Source organism: Taudactylus pleione, unplaced genomic scaffold (genome assembly GCF_031769625.1).
Source record: "Taudactylus pleione unplaced genomic scaffold, aTauple2 ptg000136l, whole genome shotgun sequence".
NCBI lineage: Eukaryota > Metazoa > Chordata > Amphibia > Anura > Myobatrachidae > Taudactylus > Taudactylus pleione.
This window is the reverse complement of record NW_028284538.1, coordinates 7,843,923-7,864,539: the sequence shown is the minus strand read 5'-3', so window position 1 is coordinate 7,864,539 and position 20,617 is coordinate 7,843,923. Positions and strand designations below refer to the sequence as shown.

General features: G+C 47.3%; 1 protein-coding gene across 1 annotated transcript in view; it reads right to left on the bottom strand.

The window, feature by feature from the left end:
- Window positions 1-12,714, bottom strand: part of LOC148522958 (transmembrane protein 176B-like) — a 42,031-nt gene extending 29,317 nt beyond the window's left edge. The window contains exon 1 of the mRNA XM_088473523.1: window positions 12,442-12,714. The gene's annotated coding sequence lies outside the window, so the exon portion shown is untranslated. The remainder of the gene's footprint in view (window positions 1-12,441) is intronic.
- Window positions 12,715-20,617: the final 7,903 nt, after the last annotated feature.

The window sequence follows — 20,617 nt, the reverse complement described above, 5'->3', positions numbered from 1 at the left end:
TCAATATTGAGACTTTTAGTTCGCAAATAATGTACTAGGGGGTGATTCAATAGTAAAGCAGCATACAAGTAGCTTTGCTATTCGGTCCTTGCTATTATGTTAATGCAGCAGGTGGCGTCATGGACACAGTATGTGTGATGGCAGCATAGGGTAATTATAGCAGTCTAGTCATGGGTGACAGATACTGTATAGCATGGGTTAATTATAATGGCAGAATATATTATTTTGCCATACTCTTCTTTGGACAGAAATAGTCCTTAAGATGTTGAGAGGAAAAATTTGAAACACCCCTAAAGAAGTAGAGTGACCACTCTGTGGGTTATATTTACTAAAGTGCGAGTCTTTAGAAGTGGACATGTTGCCCATAGCAACCAATCAGATTCTATTTAACTGGCACCTTCTAGAAGATAATAGCAATATCTCCACTTCTAAAAACTCTCACTTTAGTAAATATAACCCACAGAGTGGTCACTCTACTTCTTTCGGGGTGTTTCAAATTACCCCTGGGTGTCAGATGTGCAAGGCCATTATAATGATCCATAGATCCGTGTGCACCGCACTCCCTGAACCCATTGTAAATATTCCACTGCACCGCTGTACCAATATTAATTTAGCGCTCCTCATCTATCCCTGGCCTGCACTGTACTATTACCAACATTGTTTCAAATTATGGGTCACTTACTTACACTCTCACAGATCAGTTTGGACATTCAACACTTACTTACACTTCAACTTCACTTTGCAACTAGATTTCTTTCCTGTTTTATACAAAACTTTGTTGTTTTCAGAACAGACATCAAACACTGCTGTGCTGTTTTTTTGTTGTTGTCTTGGTCAACAACACTTTATTGGCTTTCTCCTCCCAACTGTTTATCTTACTACAAAAAAAAAAAAAACACACACTAATCAGTCTTATGTGTTCAGAGATGCGTGAGACTGATCTTGCGGAGTGTCAGGGAAATGAGGAATGATGAGTTATAGACGTATGTACATGCATTAATGCAATCTCTGATGTTTATATAATATTCTAAGCTTTTATTTTGAAGCTGGAGTAGAAGTGGGTACATTTTTATCGACTCAGATTCCGCTCCACAGCCCTATTGAATTGTCCATGGTATGGTACGATAGCTACTATAAATCCTGTATTACCTTGTAACTGTAGGTGAGTATCTTCTCTTTTTTGCATAGAACCACCTCCAAAATGAGGTACTGTAATCGGAGAAACATGAACAGCAGCTTGCTGACAAAAAGGGACAGGGTCATTAGCCTCAAACTCTGCCTCTCTTCCAAAAAACAGATTAGATTAGAATTGCTACACACCAGTAGCAGGTGCATTTCACAATAGCTCACCATGGTATGTTGGGACCAGTGGTGGATTGGCCATAGACTTTACCTTGATAATGGTCCTCCATTACATTTTGGAGGCAGGGGCAAGCAAAGCCGGCCCCATATTCAGTGATTTGTGTAAACATCTTGGCACGCTGTCTGTTGTATTTGAGAGGCAGTACTTGGCATTTACACAGACAGAACAGCATCTAGATGTGTGTCTGTGTTTCGCTGCCCAAAGCTCAGCTTGGCCTCTATCCATTCCACCTAGCTTTCTACATTTCCCAGTCCATTAAAGTCCTGACAGAATATAAGTAACTTCCTCTAAATTGCACTTAGACTATGTGTACATTAAGTAATAGGTGTCACAATTGTGGGATTTTGAGGCTGTGTTCCCGGGCTGGGCCTTGGATCTGTATTACTCAGCTCAGATGCTCGCTGGAGGAGACTTGGCTTGATAAAGTTTCTCCGCATGAGAGGGTGCAGAAGACTGTTAGAGGATTTGGCTAATGCGGAAGGTGCTTGGTGCGGCTAAGGAGCCGTATCGGGACGTTGATAACGTGGTAGTTGCTTGGAGCGTCTGGATAGCCGTGGGGAGAAGGTGGTAGCGTGGACGCTACTTGGAGCAGCTGGTTAGCCGTGTAGAGGAGCTGGTAGTGTGGGAGCTACGTGGAGTGGCTGGATAGCCGTGTAGAGGAGCTGGTAGCGTGGGAGCTACATGGAGCGGCTGGATAGCCGTGTAGAGAAGCTGGTAGCGTGGGAGCTACTTGGAGCGGCGACAACACCTACAGAGCGCAGTGGGGAGGCTCACTTAGTTGGACTAAGGGATTTGTTGCACTGGCAACTTTTGTCAGCAGTGTTGATCCTTTATAGTGGACGCTGGGAGCTGGTAGGCTGAGAGAGAAATTGAAGGCTCCTCATTGGTGGTAGTGGAGTCACATGGGCAAATCCAAGATGGCCGCGCCCATGGACCAGAGGACAGCGCTTCCTGGATGTGAGCAGCGGGGACCAAGCAGTCAGAAGGAGCCGGCGTGGAGGTAGAACAGCAGCGGGACCCGTCAGAGGACAACAGCGGGACTCGCCCTGAGAGAGGAGGAAGCAGCACACAGCGCAGGAGCCGGAAGACACCGCGGGTCAGCGCCCGCAAAGGTAAGTGACGGGGTCTGATTCTGGGGTCTCTGGGAGCGACATGTGACAATAGGCTTAGAAGAGAAAGAGCACAGACACCTATCAAATGGCCTTGGCCTATGGCCAGGGCCATCTTAAAAGCATTGTAGGCCCTGGGAAAAGCAATGCACTGGGGTCCTTACCCACCCATTCACTGGAATACAAATATAAATGGTCAATGAAAATGAAAGATTTAGATTTAAGGGTACTTTCAGCAAAATCAATGTTTAAACATACAAATATGATGTAATGTGAGTACTACAGATTCAATATCCCTCTTCTCTTCTCCAGCTTGTAGTACTTTTACTGCTCTTTGCTCCAGCTGTGATTAAAGCATGCGGACCCCCTGAGAGAGTTGGCCAGAGGGTGGCGGCATATCTATAATGAGTGCAGGGTGTGCGGGAGCCCTGGGTCCAGGGGGGCCCCGCACCGCACACCCTGCACCCATAGTATTACTTACCTATCCGGAGTCCCACGTGGACGTGGGGGTCCGGCGCTGTAAAGATGACTGGAAAATGGCCACCGCAGAGCTGCGCATACTCTATAGACCCTGGGCGCACTCTAATGCCCAGAGTCTATAACTCCGGTGCTGGCCGCGTACAGCTCCGTGAGCTGCCGGCCGCTGGACAGAGAGGAGGGGGCCCGTGTTGGAGACTGCACACTGGCCCACTCCTATCTAGAAACGTCCGTGCCTGAGGGGTCATGTCCCCTGTGCTCCCACCCCATAAATCTGTCTCTGCTGCTGCAGGCTTGGAGGCAGAATGCTTGGAGACTTGGAGGAGAATGCTGTCTGCCCTGTCAGGGCTCAGACGGGGATCGGCTCTCTTACTGTCCCGCCGGCTTCCTCTGACATCCCGGGAGGTCGAGCGGCTGGCGCAGCGGCGGGGTAGAAGCTGAGAATTCACCCCGTATGCAGTGGTCTGCGGGTGGTCTGGTGTCGGGGATCGCGGTTCCTGACATAGGCGCCGCCATGGCAGTCGGCCCATGTGACAGTATATTCGTCCCTGGATAGGTCAGTGGTCAGCTGATGCTGTGCACCTATCACAGGGTTCCCCTGGGTATATTATGATCCCACAGGTTACAGGAAGTTGCCTGAACAACGGTTGTCTCCTAGTGCCTTAGTTGAGTTCCCGGTCCAGGTTCCTGATCTATCACGTCAGCAGCAGCAGTGTTTTACCACCTCTACCAGTGTGCCTTCCGTTTCTGATGATTCCCAGTGCAGCAGTGTGTTGCCATCTCGCCAACACCCAAGATCTGTGGATGAGGAGAACATATATCCAGGCCCGACTCCACAACTAAGACCCACAACGTCCCATATGTCAGCTACAGACGTGACATGTCCACTCTGATTCTGTATAATTCAAACTGAGTGGCTGGGGATAATTTTTCTCTGCCTGCCTCTCAGTTGGCTGGCATATGCATGTATTGACCGGCTGCACACTCCATGTAGATGCAGCCTGTGCCTGCACAAAGACCCCTAGAATTGTGGGATCTTGATCAGCTGCCCAATATGCCTACATGTTAAGATGGGATTAGTATTATTTACCGCCGGACTTGTTCAAATCCCGACGCCCGAAAGAACGGCAGTGAAGATCCCGACAAGGTAAGTAAATTAACTATTTCTAACCCTTTTCCCCCCTAACCCTCCTTTAGGGATGCCTAACCCTAACCTCCCCCCCTAGAGCCTAACCCCAATTTCCCCCTGTAAGTGCCTAAACCTAACCCCCCTTCCATGCAGCCTAAACCTAACCATCCCGGGGGGTGCCTATCCCTAACCTCCCCCTGGGGTTGCCTAACCCCCCTTCCCCTAGCCTAACCCTCCCGGTCGGGGTGCCTAACCCTAAGCCCCCCCCCCCCGGGAGCCCATAACCTAACCCTACCCCCCGGCTGTTTACCTTCATTCAGTATGCTGGGCGTCGGTCTCCCGGTGTAGGGATTATGATAGGCATCAGGATTTCGACGCCAATCATTAGACCCCTGCCGGGATTTGACAGTCAGGAGGCCGGCTGTCAGCATTTTGACCATTCGCTTCCTATCTACATCCCATTAAGATGGCCCTGCCTATGGCTCAAGTCTCCTTCAAGTCGGCCCACTTGTTTTGATTTCCACTCTCCACACCTGCCCTCCCCGGACTTAATTTTTCACTACGCATTAGTGTCACCTCCTGTTTATACTGTAAATGCAGCTCGCTGCCCAGTCCTGTGTGTCTGTCTCCTCATTTGTATTTGTCTCTCTGCACCTGATTCAGCGAGGAACGCACACTAGCAGACACACGCACCCGGCCACTGCGAGTATATGCTAATTAATGCATATACACAGAGACCGCAATACAAGAAGCAGACACCCAGCAAAACATAAAGCCGCCCACCCATGCCGTGATTGACAGCGTAAACATCGGGAACATCGAGTGCCATCGAAGCTGTGTGAAAGCTAAGTGTAGACCTGACCCTGCCGCAGGACTGGAGAGATTCCTGCACGCAGAGAGATAGTCGGCTGCATGCGGCTAATTTATGCATGCCCCTGTAATGCCGTTGAAATGAACTGGCACACCTGCGTTCACCGGTTCACCACCCACAAATGGCACTTCCTGTCAATCACTCTACCTTGGGTCTGCGTGGCCTCTGCTTATGCAGTTCCCATCGCAGAAGGTGTTTCGCGCACACGCAGTGCAATGCTTACGCATGCACAGTGCAAAACCACCGGCTGAGTGTGTGCGTTCTCATTTGCGTTCCCTGCTGAATCAGGCCCTCTGTCTCCAGTTTTGCATGTGTATCACTAACTTTTCCATTTGTGCCTCTGTCTCTCCTTCCCAGGAACACCTCTTCCAACCTGCCCTTGTGTTCCTTCTACTTCCCCCCCTCATTTTGTTTGTGTGTTCACCTGTCTGCTTGAGTGTCAAGGCTTGATTCAGCAAGAATTTCAAGGTCTATGACGCATGCAGTCAGATGATTTTCGCGATCTGCATCGCAAGTGCGCGTGCGTGAACAAGCTACTGCGATCTGGAATGAGATTGCCATATGTATGCAGATCCATCGCAGAAAGTACAGGAAGTACAGTTTGTGGGTGGTGACGGGGGGGATGGTTGAGCGAACGCATGCATGCCTGTACGTTTGAACGCCGTTACAGGGGCATGCATAATTATGCCCCTGTGACAGCATATGCAGCCTGAGCTCTAGATACCGACAGGTAGTTTAGCAGTTTGTGAGCGAGGTCTGACCTGCCTTAATTGTGCATGAGGCTCCGATGGTACTCAATGTTACCGATGCTGCGCAGACTTGCAAGGTATTACGGAAGTGAGTAAAGCGAAGTGGGCATCTATATTGTGCTGCAGCGGCACTGCGATTGCAGACATTTGCTAAATTTTGCAGCAGAACTCCGTACGCCCTTGTTGCCGAAATCGCATCAGCAATCCTTGCTGAATAAGGCCCTCTGTTAAAAGTACCGTTTTAACCTCAGTCTGAGCAAATTTGATGACTCATGCAAGTTCATATTAAATCCAAAGCCTCTGTGTTTGCATGCAGTGGTGTAGCTAGAACTTTGTGGGCCACACAGCAAGATCTTAAAAGCCCCCCCAGAGGTAAAAAACCACATACGTGTATCCCATTCCTGTTAGACCACATAGACCCCATTCAGGTTATGCCACACAGATCCCATTTAGATTATGCCACACAGATATTAGTCAGTCCTCTGTATTTGCATGCATGTATTTACATTTGCCCCCACACAGATCCCATTCATGTTATACCACACAGAGCCCATTCAGGTTATGCCACACAGTAGTACCCCTTATACACATGCCATGCCCTTATACATTAATACACTTTACACTACACAGTATTGCCCCTTACACATTATACCACACAGTAATGCCAGTTACAGATTATGCAACATAGTAGTAGTGCCCCATATAACACTTTATTCCACACAATAGTAGTGCCCCTTACATATTATGCCCCCCCAGCAATTCACCTCCCCATGACCTTCCAGCAGCCTTTCGCCTTCCCCTGTGTGCCATCAGCAGCCAGCAGGTATGGATTTGGGGCTGGTCCACCAGCTAATTACAGCTGGCACACTGGCAGGCAGTGGCAACCATGGACAGACAGTGCCTGTGCAATTTGAATCTTGCACAGGTCACGAGCCAATCAGAGCAGTGGGGTCCTTTTTAGTATCAATGGAATGAGGTTATAGGCGAGACAAATGTAAACAAATAAAGGCTGCAAGTGTACTTCAGGGTCCAGTCTTCAACCCGGGCAACACCAGGTATCCCAGCTAGTTCCAAATATGTACCATTTTTCCCCAATGTGTTTCTCTCCCAGAATCCCCAATTTCCCCTCATTATGTGTAAATCTCCCTTTGTCATCTCATCCCATCGGTCCACTTATCCTTTCATTTCACCACTGTCTCCTGAGGATACCGCTGAAAGGGTTGGAGGTGGAGAAATGCGTAGAGACATTCCCTGCATTTTCTTCAATCTGCTAAGTGCTGACTGGTCAACACCATGACACTATACAGGGCGGCATTGACTCGGTGCTACAGACTGAGCACGGCGGTGGTGGAAGACGGACACTACCCCGCACCAAACGAGACGCAGACTCCCTATGGGAGGACTACTAGCGGTGAGACAATCACATGTTACAAACCAGCTACCACTACATACAAATACCCTGTGGAGGTTTATCCTATATGCCACCTACAACAAGTGTTAACAGGCACAATTCAAATTACTTTTATAACTTCTATGTGCCCTGCATGTGATTCAAATAACTGTGGGATTAACGGGACTCGTATATAAATTGGCAGACTGCATTTAAGTTTTGGCTATTCCTTGCCTTATAAAGCCATGCACTAAGATCGATTTATTAGAAATACGAATACCCAGGATTTGCCACATGTGTGTTTTCCTATCTCCAGACATAAATAGGAACTAAACAACAAGCTCATTACTGATATTGGAGATTTTCAGTGTTTTTATCAACTTGATTGATACAGGCTTTTTTTTTATACAGAAAGGATAGCAGTGGATACTATTTGTGCACATAAAATGATACATAATTAAAACTGTGTTACTATCAAGTGAATACAGAATTATAATTGTGTTGCTACCAACAAGAGACAATTTCAGAATTATCAGATTACCCACTGGCTCCCTTTCTTTGTCCTTTTTATATTTGAATATTAATTATGACTGACCATCTGTGTTAATTGTTATGTGATTCAACTGTGTTTTAATTTGATAATTAGAATTCTCTATACATGTATATCTATACATTATTGGTATTAAATTATTGCTTCTCTGACAGCGCTTATGTACTATTTTTCCTTCTACCTCTTGGTGGGTGTATATATTCCCTACTTTTTGTGCAATAGGCTGCAGTCAGAATATTAATTAAATACTAATTATTAAGAATTCCTCATTACTATTTATTTTATTTACATCCATCCAACTCATTTGGAAGGTACAGCGCCAGATTGTTTGTTATCCTTTCATTTCCCCCGTCTTTTTCTCCCATTGCTCCACAATCCACTGTGCTTTTGCCCCACATGTTTTTTTTTTCTCATTTTCCACTTCTTTTTATATTCCACCAAATATGGGCTTTCAATTCCATTGTACATGCACAAGCCCCCCTAGCTGGCTGCACATATTTACTCTGCTCATGTGCTGGTACTGTGTGTTTGCCCCTAAAGCTAAGAATTGAAAGCCAGCTTCTGCCTGGTGGTTGTCACTTTTCTGATTTACAAAAACAACAATTTTCTCCCTCTCATCGATTAATTTTTTAACTCCAGGGGGCTGGGCTGCTCTGACCAGAACCAGATGGCCCCAAAAAAGGAAAGGCAATGAAAGGCAGTCTCACAGCAAATTAGAATGAATGGCAATTGCAAAGCGCTGTTTGTGTTGCATGGTGGTGTCACAAGCCGCTCATGCATGCGCTGAGGGACCGTTCGCTGAACTCCTCCTATCAACTGTCCATCATTCCTGCTCTGTTCTGGATTGGTCCCTGCAGCTATTTCCTTCTGGTATAAACGCTGCTCCGATGCCGGTGATGGCGTTTCATGTGTTTCTGGTTTTGGCTTTGTCTCCTGTTATCCAGTTGAGTACCCAGTCCACCTGTCAGCTTTTGTTACCTGCCATTTGTGTCATCTATGTGGCATGGTCCGCATATCTGCTACATGCAGTTTGTGTCATCTAGGCGGCACGGTCTGCATATCCACGCTCTGCCATTTGTGTCATCCAGGCGGCACAGACAGCACTTAGTGTCCAGAGTGCGCAGTCCAGCGTCTAGTGGCTAGTGTCAACACGGTGGCACAGGTCGCAATCCAGTGTTCAGGGTACGCAATCCAGCATAACATCGCTTGTGTCAACCTGGCGGCACAGGCCGCAATGCAGCATCCTAAGTACGCAATCCTGTGTACCACCACCTGTGTCAACTAGGGATGTGCGCCGGACCATTTTTGCCGGATTTGGATTTGGTTCTAATTCGTCGTCCGGCTTTGGATTTGGATTTGGATTTGCCAAACTGCGGTGACTGGCTTTGGATTTGGATTTGGATTTTTTTACAAAAATTTACAAAAAAAGCTAAAATCACATAAATTGGTCTTTTTTTTCTTCCTAGAGTATTATTAACCTCAATAACATTAATTTCCAGTCAATTTAGACCATATCACAGCTTATAATATTGTTTTCAACATTATTGGCCAAAGGTTGCAGTGAGCTGACTGGTTACTAAGCGACAAAGCAGCGGCACAACGACACAGACACCACAGTATAAAGCACATCTATGACACATTGCCACACAGCAGTGGCAGAAATGAAAAGTAGTGCACCCACCCAGTGGGGTACGGCCAGTAGAGTCACAGTACTTGTTTACAAAGTGGGCTACGGCCCTAGGAGTCACAGTGCACAATCTTATTCGCATTACACCGCACATAGGGCCTGATTCACATTACACCATAAAGTAGTGTCTCTTATTTATGTTACGACACACAGTAGTGCCCCTTTTACACAATGCCCACAGTAGTGACCCTTTTACACAATGCCCACAGTAGCGGTGTCCCTTACACAATGTCCCCCAGCAGTGGCGCCCCCTATGCAGTCCCCTTAGTAGTAGGGTCCACTATGCAGTGCCCCCAGTAGAATGCCCCCCAGTAGTATGCCCCCCATTAGCAGGCCCCCCCAGTAGTATGCCCCCCATTAGCATGCCACCCATTAGCAGGCCCCCCATTAGCAGGCCCCCCCATTAGCATGCCACCCAGTAGTATGCCCCCCCCAGTAGTAGGCTGCCCCAGTAGTAGGCTGCCCCAGTAGTGGCCCCCCCTGTAGTATGCCCCCCCCCTGTAGTATGCCCCCCCCCTGTAGTATGGCCCCCCCCTGTAGTATGGCCCCCCCTGTAGTATGGCCCCCCCTGTAGTAGGCTGCCCCAGTAGCAGGCCCCCCCCCCAGTAGTAGTAAGCCCCCCCAGTAGTATGGCCCCCCCCAGTAGCAGGCCCCTCAGTAGTATGGCCCCCCCAGTAGCAGACCCCCCCAGTAGTATGGCTCCCCCGCACCCCCAGTAGCAGACCCCCCCCCCAGTAGCGCCCCCGGCCCTTGCACAAATAAAAAAATAAAAACTTACCTGTATCCCCGCTCCCGCGCCGTCCGCTCTGTCACACGCTGAGGAGGGAGCCGGAAGACGGAGCTCATGTGTGAGCTCCAGCTGGCTCCCTCCGTGCAGCAGCCAATGAGAGTCTGTGTGACTGTGTCTGTGTAGGGTCTATCACTGCGCTCTGCCCTACACGCGAGGAGACCTGATGTCGGATTCTCTAGTGAGAATCCGACATCAGGCGGCCGCCGTTCGGCCCCGAACGGGGATCCGAGTCAGGCGGTGAACACCCGAACAGGGTTCGGGTGGACTCGGATCCCCAATGTTCGGAGCGGTTCGGATTCCACAGAATCCGAACCGCTCATTTCTAGTGTCAACCCGTCGGTACAGATCTCTCACCAGATCACTGCTGCACGGCCTGAAGGCCGCATCTTGTTCTATGGCCCACTGGCCACAGCTTGCCAAGGCTTACCAGCCCTCAAGGCTGCTACACGGCCCAAAGGCCGCATCTTGCTCTACAGCCCACAGCTTGCCAAGGCTTACCAGCCCTCAAGGCTGCTGCACAGCCCAAAGGCTGCATCTTCTCTCACCGCCCTCGGGCCATGTCTAGTCAAAGACTTACCAGTCCTCAAGAATGTTGCATAGCCCAAAGGCTACATCAACTTCTCCAGCCCTTGGGCCACAACTAGTTAAAGCCTACCAGCCCTCAAGGCTGCTCCACGGCCGCAGCTAGCCAAGTGTTCCAGCCCTCAAGGCTGTCGCTGGACTCATTCTCTCTTGATATACCCGAATCCTAGATTCAAGAAGTGTGTGATCAGTGCTCAACAAGGGGTACCCAAGAGGAGGGAGCGGCTTAGTACTGGAGATGTCCCGTCTCCAAAAAACGTATAGTCTTAAAATAGGAATATGTACTTAGCACTCACCTAGAATGGTAGATGATAGGTGCATAGAAATAGGCAATAATATTGATGTGTTACTAACAAATGTCATACATTTTCACTACACACCAAGATGATGGTATGGTGGGTCAGCAACCCGGTGTGCTACAGGAATACTCCTGAATCCTGTGATACGTAGGTAATGAAAATTGAAATTAATAAAAGATGGTGTTGAATAAGTTATATTATATTGGGTATATTGCTTGGTCCAAAGTGACCGTTGTAATGATGGCAAGAAATGGAAAAATGATAAAAGAAATTAAGTGTTTTACTTCAATATCAGGCAAGAACTCAATTGATTGCACAAAGAATAAAATACCAACACATGTAATTGGTTGTGGCAGTCATAACCCAACTGGTGTGTTAAAGGCACGTCCCCAGTGTGATAAATAATCAGTGCGAACAGCAGTGGTACCAGTACTGTCTATCTAGCAGGGTTGGATACGTGATCCCGGTGCATAAAATGCTGGCGGTCGGAATCCCAGTGCCAGAATCAAATGGTTGAAATACTCATGCCTGCACATAAGTAATTTAACCCTATCCCTAACCCACTTTTCCCGCAGCCTAACCCTAACCCTCCCCCCCTGCAGCTTAACTCTTACCCTCCCCCCTGAAGCCTAAACCACCCCTAGGGCCTAACATTAACCCCTAACCCTAATACTTACAGTCAGGATTGCAGCCACCGGGATTCATGAGATGGTATTCTAACCCTTGTCGAGATTCTAGCGCCAGGATTCTGTGCACCAGGATGCCAACTACATCACATCTAGTAGTGTTATACTGTTGGCATATTATATTCTGGCGTTTCAAGCTAGATCTGTATTGTTAGGATAGTACATGTGATATTTGTATGTGCTATTGTGAAACCCCTAAAGGGTGTATTGTTTAATTGTACCACATATGTATGTACACCATAATTATATACAGTATATAATGCCAGTTCATTTATTCATGTGTTAACCCCCATCCCTCGCTGTGAGGAACGTGGAACAACCTTCCTCACAGGATGGTAGGAACTGAGGGGGTGTGGTACCCCGGTTCTGGGAGTGCCACTTCTGAGCCAAAAGGTTGGAAACCCCTGTTCATAAAAAATGTATATATTTATTGTATATGTATTTATGGTGTTATCAGACTGTACTGTTAATGGTATCTATGTATAGGACTGGCATGTGTATGCCTTATTGTGTGCTAGGGACTGTGCCCTAACTTCCCCCCTGGGATTGTGGACTTACCCCTTGCCTTGAACTACTGAGAATGGCGGGGCACGAGGGGAGGACATCCCCAATGGACTTGAGAGGGGAGCCTTGCATGCCCATAGAACAACATGAGACTACATTACGAAAGGCAGTTATGTGCATGCGGGACCGGCGGGAAGGGAACCGGCACGTGCAAAGGACCCGGAGGAAGGTGTTAAGAGTGACTGCCTGGCTTACCATTGGGCAGTCTCTGAGGTGCCGCTGAGGAGGACCAGGATTGTGATGGTACGCTTGCCAGGTGGAGCGTGGAGAGTAGCGGAGGGAGCGGTGATCGCAGACGGTGGTCACAGGCAGTGGAAGCAGGCAGAGGTGTCGGGGACGGACTGCCGGACCTCGTCGAGGAAAGGCGGGTGTCCCAGGCAAGGAGGCGGACTAGAGGCGGCGGCCAAAACAGTAAGGTGGTCTTCCGGAGGACGGAGATGACTGGAGGGGCGGTGATAATCCAGCTGAGTGACTCCCACTTATGCATGAGTGACACCAGAAGAGGTCTGTAATTACATCAGAGACGGCTCTTCAGCAACACCTTTATGCCCAGTTAATAAAGCAGTCTAGTATCTATGCTAGGCTAGGAAGCTATCATTCTGCATTACACAGTATCTATTCAAAGAAAGTGTAGTCAGCACAGCTATATCTTTATATACTCAGCAGAGAGACTAACGTAAAACACCTCAAGGTATCCTACCCTTACTGATTCACTGCAGATACAGTTTCCCCAGCAGCCCGTTGATCACCATAACTGTCCGCTGCTCCCTTTGAGCTGCCTGTCGCACTTCAGAAAGACAGGCAATCTGGAAATCTAATTTGCCTCTTACTTATAACTCCTTAGTCTAGAATTCTCTAAATTCAATTTAGAGTTATACTAATTGTGTTGCAGCGCAGGATAAATCACTGCAGCTCGAGCTTAATCAATCTAATTGTTATTGCTGCATTTTCAACAACTTTACCAGCTAACATTGTGCAGCTTAGTAGAAATGTTCAGAGATAGAAACTCAGTTACTATTCCAGAAATTCCTCCATGCTATCTTAAGCAATAGAGACAATGTAATTTCTGACTCATTGGCAACAGGGACTAAACTGTGGGCCTGATTCAGACCCGCTCGCGAGAGCAAAGCGCTCGCAAGCGGGTCGATGGTCCCCCACTGCGCACGCTCTGGCATTCACATGCGCGAGACCCGGCCAGCGACGTGCGCTCCGTCGCTATGGGTCTCGCACCAAAGCGGAGCAGCTGTCAATTATTATTGACGGCTTGCCCTGTTTTGGAGGCGGGCAGGGGGGGTGGCTGGCCAAACGGATGTGTTCCCGAAGGACCCACTGACATCACGAGTGATGTCAGTGGTGAGCTTCCGGCTCTATTAGAGCCGAAAGCTCACTGGGGCTTGCGGGAATGAGACCCTACCACAAGGGTCTCGTCGCAAGCCCCGATGGTCGTGACCATCGCGACCATCACCTGGCCGCTCGGTAAAGCTGTGGGTGGCCATCCACAGCTATGTGAGTGGCCAGGAGGCCGTCTTTAAAAGAAACAGGGACGCCCTGATTCAGAGCGAGCGCTCTCAAAGAGCATCCGGCTCTGAATCAGACCAGGTGTCTCATTAAGCAATGTAGCCTTGACCAGGGAGGCAGCGCACATTAAGGAGTATAGAGTTATAACAGTCACCAGCGTGCACCACCTTTTAAGAAATACTGTTATACCCCTTTCAGACATATTGAGGATCACGGGAATTTAGCCTGCCTCAGCCAAATTCCCGGGTAACCACGTATGTCTGAAAGGTACCTACGCCGACTCTTCAATCAACCAGGTTTTTCCTGGGACTTAAGTCCCGGGAAATTGCCCTGCTCATGTCTGAATGGTGCTACCCGGGAATTTACTCCCGGGCTTCACCAAACAGCTTGTGATTGGCCAGACGCGACTGCCTGTTGATGACATCATCAGCGGCAGCCGGACAGCGGAGGGCAGATGCCACACCTAGCGCTACAAGGCAGTGCAGTGCTACAAGGCATATTTAGGTGCTGGAACAGCTGCCATACATGCTGCAGAGAGGCCCACAAGACTACAAGGTGAATTTGGTGCTGACAGGGGAGAGAGTGCAGTACCAGGTGTTTGGAGTGGAGAGGAGAGTGGTGCCAGGTATGAACAGGTGGTTGCAGATCATGTCACATTGGAAGGAGGAGGAGGTCCGTGAGCTCTTTCATGTGAGGGGAGAGGAGTAAATAAAAGCTCAAATCACAGGCACTGTTACGGACGCTATGATCTGTCGAAGCTGGATTAGTCGCTGAGACGGAATCAGCGTAAAAATTAGTGTGCGCGACGCCATCTTGCGAATGGCAGCTAGACTCCATTTTAGAAACAAGAATCTGCAAGACGCCATTTTCCGACCAGCGCCATTTTGAGTTACAACTCACAAGCTAAGTACAGATGGCAATGTTTTTGATAATCTACCAAGGGCAACTGGAAGAACAGCCTCCTGAGAAAAGAAAGGTAAATAGCATAGACAATGCACCAGAATACTGTGAGTGTTTTACATACAAATTGGGAATCCCTGTATGTAGACAAGTATAGTTGTGGCAATAGTAATATAACCCAGGCATTGATCTACACAATTGAATTTGTTCTTCTAATCAACTATATGTCATTGGTTCTATAAACAAGTGAGGTTGATGAAAGGGTAGAAGGATCACTCCCAACATGCTCCTCCACGATGTCCCACTCTGGCAGGTATTCTTCTCGCTGTATCTCACAGATGTTATGCAAGATACAGCATGCCGCTACAACATCAGTAATCAGCCGAATGTCCACATCATTTCTTTTTAACAAGCAGAGTCAACGTCCCTTCAGTCATCCGAATGCATTTTCCACAACCATTCTGGCTGACACCTCAGTCACCCTCAACATTTACAGATGGTACATTAGATAATGTAATCGAAGGTCAATTATTTAAAGATACTTTGCCTGCTAATATTCTTGTGATGCTCTGAAAGTTTGTACAGTGCTGCACCACTAGCACCAGGTTCAGGTGTGTTCGGAATGCTTCGGTGGCCGATTTTCCCTTAGCTAAGATAGGACACACTGTGACAGAGAGGCAAGCCTGTATTCCCCTTTTGCAGATACATTGACCAGTCAGGAGGGAAAGGAGCAATGCAATTTTATTGTAACCAATCAAAGATTAACAATTAACACAGGAAATGTTTGCCATTCACAGGTTAGGTGACATGAATTAAACTTTTCAATGTCAAGGTATTTATTTATTACCTCCCCGTCCTCTACCGGTGACCCCAGCTGGCAAGCATGTGACACCAATAAGAACCACAATTCCTACAGAACTTTTAATTTATCTAAAACAAATGAGAAACCTAAACATGAAACCTGCTGGTCGAGCTTGTATCAATAATGCACCGGCAACTTATATCTTTAAAATACAGTCTGTGCTATGCTTCTTTTTGCTGAGGATAACGTGGAAAAAACACATGTAGGTTAGCCTTGTATCAATAATGCGCCAGCAGCCTATAGCTTTGGAGTACAGTCTGTGTTAACACTTCCTTTTGCTAAGACAAACGTGGGAAAACACATGCAGGTTAGGCTTGGATCAGTAGTGCACTAGCAGCCTATAGCTTTGAAATACAGTCTGTGCTGATAGCAGTAGTTCACCGACAACTTGCAGTAATTTACACAGTCTTTGAGCCTTGAGAAAAATAAGGATAACACTGAGACTATGCTGAGAACCGTAGTTCTCCGGCAGCAATAATGTAACACAGTCTCTGAGCCTTGGGAAAAATAAGGTCAACACTGAGACTATGCTAATAATAGTAGTTCATCGGCAGCTTGCAATAATGTAACAGTCTTTGAGCCTTGAGAAAAATAAGGACAACACTGAGGCTATGCTGATAGCAGTAGTTCACCGGCAGCTATAATGTAACACAGTATTTGAGCCTTGAGAAAAATAAGGAGAACACTGAGGCTATGCTTAGAACCGTAGTTCACCAGCAGCAATAATGTAACACAGTCTCTGAGCCTTGGGAAAAATAAGGATAACACTGAGGCTATGCTGATACCAGTAGTTCACCAGCAGGTATAATGTAACACAGTCTTTAAGCCTTGAGAAAAATATGGATAACACTGAGGCTATGCTGATAGCAGTAGTTCACCGGCAGCAATAATGTGACACAGTCTCTGAGCCTTGAGAAAAATAAGGACAACACTGAGGCTATGCTGATAACAGAAACACCGGCAGCAATAATGTAACACAGTTTTTCCTAAACACCTATGCCACAAATTACTGCCACTAGAATTGCCAGCCGGGGTTACACAGGGCTAAATAAACAAGTAATGTACATTACATCAGCATGAATGGACTTTGAAATGGTTACCGGGCCAAACAGTGTATAAGAGACAATTTACATTAACAGCAATACCAGTAAATATTCAAACATTTCATGCAAGCAAAATATTAATCAGCATTGACAATAATAACACAGCAAGCAGTGAACAGCTTTACAGAGTGTTATAACAGATTAAGGGCCACGGAGGGCCACTATCAACCACTTAATTGACACAAATGGTCAACACTAAACAGAGGCAAATACACATCAATAGCATTGCATTTAGTTTAAAAATAAACATTAGGACAACCCACGGTGGCATCGGACATGAGCCAACACCCATAGATCACATCCCCTCCTGGACATGAGCCAGAGGTTCACAGGAAAGAAAATGACCACCAATACAATTATTGGGGAAAAGAGGGGGTAACCTATCTTTTACTTCCCCCCTATTTCATCATTACATACACACTTTACCTAATTTAAGGGACTATGACAACTTTCTACACCCAGTTGTGTGGGAGACTAACCCCTGGTCCCAGCCTTTACACAAAACCTAATCTCCCAGCCTAATCATGGTTAGCCACAAGGTAAAGGATAATGCAATAGACCCAGGGGACCCAGATAGGATAGGTGTACAGAGGGGTAGGGCCTTAATAGAGGAAAGATAGGAGCTGTGGAGGGACAACTCTGGGATGCACAGTCTGCATCGGAGCTTCCAGCTGCAGACCTCCAGCAGGTATTTTACAAGGGGCAACAGGTGCAAAATCCCTTTCCACAGGGGCTCTGTCCAACAGACAAACACAGTAGCAGGAGGGGTCCTGAAGCACTCTTCCTCTGGGGCTGTCTTTTCTTCTGCCCGTGCAGGTGCCAGCAGGGTTTTCGGCACTGGCGGGACCTTTTCCTCAGCTGGAGCTTCATCTGTGATGATGGAGCGATGAGACCTCCTTCCCAGGCAGCTCCTCTTCTCTCCCAGCATGCGCAGACTTCCACATGTGGCGCCTCCTGATAACAGGCACTTAGGAAGGCAGTCCTTTATTCAGAGGGGGCTTCTTCCAAAGCAGGGTGCTCTATGCAAATCCCCAGGCAAGCTTCCTCCAGGGATTCACATCCAGCATCAGAGCACCTCTCCTGGCAGATTGGATAGGTAGCCTTCCGGGTTAATGTGAAGTCTGGTAATTGTAATCCAGGGCAAACATAAAAGTTATAACATCCTTATTTTTAAAGCTCCAAGGGCACTCCACTGAAACTCCTTACAGACAGCACAGGTGCAGTATTTGTAATCCAGGATAAATGAGAGGGGTTACTGCACCCCTATTTGTACACAGCAGCTCCTTACAGACAGCACACCAGGTGCAGTATTTGTAATCCAGGGTAACATAGGGGAATACTCTCCCCTATTGTATGACCAGACTCTGAGCACTCCACAGACAAATCCTCCCAGACTCCTTTTTACACAAATTCCTCCCAGACTCAACACTGACAGCCCTGGGGAGGGTATATTATAACCTATTTCATATTCTCCTCCCTGTCGGTCTGGCATTTATGAGTGGACAGGGGGACCCCAGCAACCAGCCGCCTACAGGGATCTCTGCCTGGACACCCAGGCTACCAATAAATGGGGCAGGATTTTCCCTCCTAAATGGATCACTGACCAAGGGGCATTTTCTACCTCCCTGTTTGCACATGCTCAGTGGGATTCAGGGAGAGCAGAGTCAGTCAAAGTTCACTGTACTATGTGAATGGGACTGTTATATAAAAAAGATTGGGGGACCCCTATTTGGGAACAAACTTGGGGGTACCACACTCTGTCACAGGAACTTACTCCTGACAAAAACATAGAGTTTACAGTATACAGAAATATGTAACTATGGTATTAGAATTAACTACCTGCTTGGGGGGACAATTATGGGTTTCAGTTGTTTAAGGACGCATCTAGTTCCGTAGTTTTAGGGGAGTTATTGAAGGGCGGCTGTACATGAGATATTAGCCGGTTTCGTAGATGCGGCAAGATCTAACTGAAAGTATGCTGTTCTTTGGAGTGTTTTCCAATAATGGTTGCAGCTGAAATCTGGGCTACCAGACTCGGCAGCAAGAGGATTATGTTATGCATTGATATTTTAGGTGTAGTTCTTACTATCAATATTTGTGAGGCTGAGTCCCCTTCAATTCTGAGTTTGCTTAGGCGTTTTTCACCTCTTTGGGTGTTTGTGCAGGACCATGGACGTTAGGGCACGTGACGTTCCGAGAGTGGAGTACAGAGATGCCCTTGCCTCGTTGTCCATGGTTTGTTTGACGTCATTGGCTTCGCATACGCTGAGGATTTTTGTTGACGGCTCATAATGTTTAGCAAGGTTTCTTGGCTTACGAGGGTTAAGGAGGTTTGCCGTTACATGCATACCTGTTAGAATCGTTTGGAAATGGCACGAGCAAAGCCGTTCAGGAGTGTCCACGTCGGCAGCTCAGTCTAGCGTTTTCATGTTTCACAAAGTTTCCTGGTATGTCGGTTGTGAACTGATGGGTTTTCTTTATTAGCTAAGGTAGAAAGAGGACGGGAGTGTAGCTCCTCGTTTTGAAGACCTATTAAGCTATTAAATTTAAAGGATCCATTTAGTTACAAGGTCGGGTATCGCATCAGTTTATTAAGAGGCACAACTCTTTAATTTTCCATTGTGGTTAGCTTATTTAGGGATCTGTACATTACATTAGAGGGTTGTTTTCAAATAAGTTAAGTTAGACATCAACGGGTTGTTGTTTGAGATTGAAGTTTTCAGTATAACCTATAATTGTATCATATTCATAGATTAATAAACAGATCAGCTTGCTAAAGAGCGATGGACCTCTATCCCAGCTCAAGCACACCCTTTCACCAATCCTAGTCAGCTTGGCCATATGTTTAATGGGTTAAGGCCCCCAGGCAATGCACGCTGGCTCATCCACGCCACTCAGACAACATTATCTAGGTTTTACACAAGGGTTTTTCACATCTATCTGTTTGAATTAGAATTGCCGCTAGATCAGTTTGGCACACATTTTTCAGGATTGGGGCGGCAGTCTGCAGGGCAGCTGATTCCGTTGATGCCTTAATACATTTAGGTCAATGGTAGTCATCAGCATATAAGTAATAGTTGCGCGGTGATAAGTTGCATTAGTTAGCAGCACTTCTTGTGAGTTTATTAGGAAATCCAGGGGCCTTATGCCTACTGCCGCTAGGGATTTTGAGGGGCTTTTCAGCTTTTGCCCTCAGAGAGGTTTTGCTGTTTTTCACCTTCAGATGGGTCACCCAACTATTGTTTTCCTTTCCTTGGCTAGGCTGTTTTCTATATAAAGTGTATTAGCCTGTCCGGGCAGGATTAACCCCTTTTTGCAGGTTTATAGGAATGCTAACTGTCGGGTGTGGTTTGTGGGACGTTCATGTATCTATTGAGCTAAGGATCACCCTTTAGCACTTCAGGCCCCGCACTTATTAGGTACTAATAAGAATCAGTGGTTTATAGTTTTAGAGGCATGTCCTAGGGTGGCTTTTATTAGATGTTTATGTACAGTGGAAGCCAGAGTTGGGACCCCGAATGGTGGTACATTTGGGGGGCAATGATCAGGGTAATTGCGATTGCATTGTACTTCTACTTGCTATTAGGAAGGACCTGCAAATAGTCTAACTAGAGATGGCCAGCAGTAGGGTAGGCAGTCGGTAATGTCTAGTCCGGTCACTAATGGATGTATGTGTTATATTGGCACCTTCGATTGCCTTACAAGGAGAAGTGTTTTTATAGGCCCGATGGGATACACCTCACTGGCGCAGGTCCAGAATGCTATATTCGAAACATTGCAGTCTTCCTTGGTGTGCGATTATTTCCTGATGGGTGGCGGGGCTCGGCTCTTTGAGCCAAGCTTTGGCAGGAAGCAGTGCTCCTAGGCGGCCTATTATAGCGTAAGAGTGCCTGGCATTTGCCTTTTGATAGCGGCGAGTTGGTCATTCCCCTTGAGGGAGGACCGGGCCATCATCTTAAGGAGGGGGGTCAAGGCTATACCAATTAAG